Raw genomic sequence first — 5160 nt, 5'->3', positions numbered from 1 at the left:
CCTGGGATTGGAACCAAGAGCTGCAGCATCAGCAGCTGTTCAGCACTTGGTAACAAACAGCAGTAATCCCTTGCAGAGGCAGTAGTGCAACAGAGGCAGTTTGCTGCATGGGACTGGCTATAGCAGCCACCCCCTGTGTAGGCAGCGACTGTGGGGGCACATGGAACTGCCTTCAGAAACTACCTTTTGTGGAGATAATCACAGTTCGGCTTGTCCCATTGCCATCTTGCTGAGCATCCTTCATTTGCTTTAAACAATCTTTTTGTATTCCTAACTTCATTTATTGTTTACCCAAAAGTCATTCAAGAGCAAGTTGTTTAGCTTCCATGCATTTGTGTGTGTGTGTGTTTTCAAGTTTGATATAAACTTCATTCTATTTTCTGTATAACTTTAAGTACATAAAGGTTTATTTCCAAAGGCCTCAGAAAATGGGTAGAAGTTACAGGACAATCTCTCTTCCCACCAAAAAAAGTTGCATATTTTGGTCTTTGTCCTAGAGGGGAAAAAGATGAAATTTACATTAGCAATTCTGTTCAAAGTTCTTACATAAATCAAGATCTAAAACCAGCCTGCAGTAGAGGTTTTCATCCTCTGTTCAAGTGCCTGAACAGAAGTCATACACTGTTGAGCATGAAGGGACAAGGAGGTAGTGAAAATAAATGACAGTGTCCTAACAGGGAAGGAAAAAGGAATGCCAGACTCCTTGGAATGGTGTGTTGTTTATCTTTATCTTTTTTTTTTCTTTTAAAATCATCTGTGTAGGAATATGCTAGGCAGGGATCCCAGAAAAAGAAAGGTTCCAAGACTCCTTTAACTGCTCTGGATGAAGTGCACCTCTACTGCAGCTGGTACTGGAGAACCTCCTATCTCATGGTGGAGGCAGACCCAAGATGGAACACAGAATAAAAGAAATACTTATGGGAAATTATTTTGCTTGCAATGCTAGATGCCCAAGTCTCAGTCTTTGGTCCAGTGCAACCCTCATTTTGCTTATCAACACTGAAAAATCAGCTTGGTTAGAAGAACCATCTGAAATCACACCAGCTTCTGGTACCAGCATGCTCACTGTTAGCAAAAGATTCATGTGAACACTCTGATCTGCTAATTCCTGGGACTGTTTTAGTCTCCCAGAGGACAGTTGGTAGAATCGCCCCCAAAAGATGAAAGCTAAAATATGGCAGTTAGTCTGCAGTTCCTTAAGAATGAACTAGAGGAGTGATTGAATTGATGTAGAAAAGCTGCACATTCCGGCAGAAGATCAGCTAACCTGCTATCCCACCCCAAATCTCAGCTTGAGGTATATTTCAGTGAAGTAGGTAGCTGTGCTTCTCAGAACAGAGAAGCAGTTCAAAAGCAGAAAGGTAGAAGAAATCGAGAAAACCATCTTGATACAGATTTATCCCATGGTATGAAGAGAGGGCAAAGAACCCAGTGACATATCACTTACCCAGCAATTTCTGTCATTGTAGTGACCAACTTTTACCCATTCTATAGGGTCTGGAACTGTTCTGGGACTGGGTTCATTAAAGTCACTGCCTTTTGTAGAAATTAGGATGTTCATCTCAGAAGATTTGGCACTATTCCACGATCCAGAGAATTCTTTCTCAGGTAAGCATGGCAACCATCTGTTTTGTTGATGGAAATTGTTGGAAATTTACCCATTATCTGAACTTTGACAAACCAACTATTGTCTTCACAATGCCCACCACATCATCAAATACCAGACCAAATTTCTTACAGTCATATACTGTAGTGGAGTTAATTTTGCCCTTGATTTGCAATGTTGTGTTGACACACTTGTATATGGAAGTCACCTGTTTCAGTTCTTGTCATCAATCACCAGGTTGGAAACATTCTCCTGATTTTCCACTCTCCACTTCTTGCTCTCCAGTTCAAGTAGAACTGGCTCCTTCTTTGTTGCTGGTTTGGGGGATGGGCTGGCTTGGGTTTTGGTGCAGAGAATGGCTTGGGTCACTATGTACTGGACCACTCTGAGCTTTTAGGGTAGAGTTCTTGGGAGACTTCATGTTATCAGATACATGCTTCAGAGCATATGTGATGCTCTCCCCCTAATTAATCTGCACAAACAATGCTCAGCAGGGAGCAGAGTTATCAGAGCCTGAATTGGTGGGGACTAGGGGAGGAGGTGGGCATAGCCAGAGGAGAGGAGGACCTTATCTAGCAGAGGGTCCTAATGGTAATCCACTCAGTTCTTTTACCACATGCCCCTTTTTGCCCCAGGCCAGTCCAATGGTATGGCACTCCTTAATATAAGCCTGCAGCTCTGTCCATATACTCAAGTAAGTTTTGGCCCAGTCTACATCCTTCTTATCTGCATCTTTGTACTCCTTGAGGACTCAGTTTGTATAAAACATGGCAGCATCACCAATTTTTTTTTCACATAGAGGCCTGGCTTGAAAATCATAGCCATCCAGTTGACAGGTGACAGATGATTGAACAACTTGCTGCCTCAGTTTTTCTCCCAAAAGGAGAGACTCCAACTCAAAAAGGAAAAAGAAAAAAGAAAACTGAAAGATCTCAAGTGGAGAGCCTAACAAATCATAAAATGGAGCTGGAAAGGGAAGACTACCCAAATCTTAACTTTAACAGAAGAATTCAAACCACCAAAATAAGAGCCCAAATATGGGACATAGAAGACAAAACACATCATAGAAAACATCAAGAAAACAAAAAGCGGGTTCTTTAAAAGAATTAACAAGATCGGGGATCCCTAGCCAGAATGACAAAGAAAAAGAGAGAAAAAGCCCAAATAAGCACAATCAGAAATACCAAAGATCAAATCACAACAGACCCCAAAGAAATACCAGAGATTATCAGGGATTACTACGTACACCTATATGGAAACAAACCTGATAACCTAAATGAAATGGAGGATTTTCTGACATCACATAACCTCCCCAGGTTGAAACAAGAAGACATTAAGCCACTAAATAGACCAGTAACAACCCAGGAAATTGACTCTGTCATATGAAAATTACCCTAAAAAAAAAAAAGCCCTGAACTACATGACTGTCCAGCAGAATTCTACAAAATGTACGAGGAGCTGATACCAATTCTTTGAAAGTATTCCAGGCAATTGAGACAGATGGAATTCCCCCAAAATCATTTTACAAAGTTAACATCACACTGCTACTAAAACCAGGTAAAAATCCAACGAAAAGAGAGAACTACAGGCCAATATCCCTTATGAACATAGGTGCGAAAATCCTCAATAAAATTCTAGCAAATCAGATCCAAAAATACGCATCTCAAAAATCATCCACAATGACCAAGAAGACTTCATCCCAAGGATGTAGGGCTGGTTCAACATTTGCAAGACCATAAATGTAATTAAATACATCAGTAGAAGTAAGCACAAGAATCAAGAACCACATGATTATGTCATAAGATGCAGAGAAAGCTTATGATAAAATCCAGCAAGCTTTTTTGATAAAAACCCTCAAACACCTTGGTATAGAAGGAACATACCTCAAAATAGTAAGTGTCATCTATGTTATACCCACAGCTAACACATTGCTAAATGGGCAGAAACTGGAAACATTTCCCCTAAAAACCAGAGCAAGACAAGGCTACCCAATTTCACCCCTCTTGTTCAACATTGTGTTGGACGTGCTAGCTCAGGCAATTAGACACAAGAAGGAAATCTGGGGTGTCCACATAGGAAAAGAGGAAGTCAATTTATCCCTCTTTGCTGATGATATGATCCTGTACCTTTAAAACCCAAAAGAATCTGTCAAAACCTGTTTGCACTGATAAAGAACTTTGCGAAGTCTTGGCGTACAAAATAAACATGCAAAAGACAGTTGCATTCCTAGACACCAACAACAAGTAGGCAGAGACCCAAATTAAAGCACAATCCCATTCACAATAGCCACAAAAAAATGAATACCTCAGCATCTTCCTAACCAGAGAAATGAAAGTCCTTTGCAATCAGAATTACAAAACACTGCTCAAAGAAACCCAAGAAGATATAAACAAATGGAAAAATATTCCATGCACATGGATAGGAAGAACATTGTTAAAATGTCCATCCTACCAAAGGCTATCTACAGATTCAGTACAATACCCATTAAGTTACCAATATCATTCTTCTCAGACCTGGAAATGACAATACAGAAATGTATATGAAATCATAAATAGCCATGAATAGCCAAAACAATCCTTAGCAAAAGAAACAAAGGAGGAGCTATTCACTTCCAGACTTCAAACTTTACCATAAGGCTACAGTAAAGAAAACAGCCTGGTGTTGGTACAAGAACAGGTACATAGATCAATGGAACAGGATAGAGGTTCCGGAAGCAGAGCCTCAATTTCTCAACCAACTCATCTTTGACAAAGCCTCCAACAACAACCACTGGGGAGAGGAGAACCTATTCAGTAAATGGTGCTGGGAAAACTGGCTGATCACATACAGAAGATTGAAACAGGACCCTTATCTATCACCATAAACAAAAATTAACTCTAAATGGATAAAAGACCTAAACATAAAACCTCAAATTGCAAGAATCTTAGAAAATGCAGGAAACACCCTTAGGATAATTGGAACTGGCAACCAATTCATATTCAGAACCCCAAATGCCCATACCTTAAGAAATAAGATAGAGGAGTTAAGGGCCTAGGATGGAGCCCAACTCCGCCGACCTCTGTGGTTGCGCTCCGGGCTTGTGACCGACAGCTCCCGCAGCGGAATTCGGAAAGGCTTTTTCCACAGCTCTCAAGCAGTGTGTCCAAGTCGCCAAGGGTAATCACCCCAAGTTACGTCCTGTTCCGGGGACAGCGGGATCAGTGCTCGGGGCATCGTCCCTTAACCAACAGGGTCTCCTAGAGAAAACCACCTAACCCATTCTTTTATGGGCTGCCTGGGAGTGTGCATTCTGCCAGCTTTCAACCAGGGTTCACCCATCTTCAATCCTAATAAGGGCAGAAAAGTATGGATAAAGAAGAGTGAAGCTTCTCTGCAACAACCAGGGAGACTACTTTTGTCAGCATAATGCTTGTACATGACAAGGTCTGAGAAGAATGTTGCTGGTAATTTGATGGGTATTGCATTAAATCTGGAGATTGACGTAGGGATCAAGACTGCAAACTGCTGAATAGACAGACTGTAAAGCAGAGGGAAAAGTGAACAAAACCAGAAGA

At 41.0% G+C, this 5160-nt stretch overlaps 1 pseudogene; it reads right to left on the bottom strand.

The window, feature by feature from the left end:
• Positions 1-1443: 1443 nt before the first annotated feature.
• LOC103266288 lies at positions 1444-4819 on the bottom strand (annotated as a pseudogene).
• Positions 4820-5160: the final 341 nt, after the last annotated feature.

The sequence above is a fragment of the Carlito syrichta genome, unplaced genomic scaffold, assembly GCF_000164805.1.
Source record: "Carlito syrichta isolate Samal-C Ts95f unplaced genomic scaffold, Tarsius_syrichta-2.0.1 Scaffold22787, whole genome shotgun sequence".
NCBI classification, from domain to species: Eukaryota; Metazoa; Chordata; class Mammalia; order Primates; family Tarsiidae; genus Carlito; species Carlito syrichta.
This window is presented reverse-complemented; position numbering and strand designations above follow the sequence as displayed.